This window comes from Myotis lucifugus, unplaced genomic scaffold, assembly GCF_000147115.1.
Source record: "Myotis lucifugus unplaced genomic scaffold, Myoluc2.0 scaffold_402, whole genome shotgun sequence".
NCBI lineage: Eukaryota > Metazoa > Chordata > Mammalia > Chiroptera > Vespertilionidae > Myotis > Myotis lucifugus.
In genome coordinates this window covers 827,522-827,883 of record NW_005871450.1, presented here as the reverse complement: position 1 = coordinate 827,883, position 362 = coordinate 827,522, and positions in this window count along the sequence as shown.

Genomic DNA, 362 nt, shown 5'->3' with positions numbered 1-362 from the left:
GAGACTCAATGGAATCCTATTTTCTTTCCATTAGCCAGAAAACGGAGATTTAGAAACCTTAGGAACTTGACCTAACTGAAAAGAAGTAAGAAATGGTGGACCTTGAAAATGACTTCAGGTTTTCTCACTGCACAGAATATAGTCAAACACTGCTGCAGTTAAATATTTCACTCTTTGTTCTCCCTCCATGATCTACAATAATAATCTGCTTTGTGTTGATATTCACTGCTGTGTTGCTGACAATTACCTAAAGGAGAAATTGGGGTGCTTCACAGGGCTGGAAAAAGTTTAGCTACATCAGAAAGCAGGGTCTAATTAAGTAAATTTATTCTATATCTATAAAAGGCTAAGTTGACTCGCGC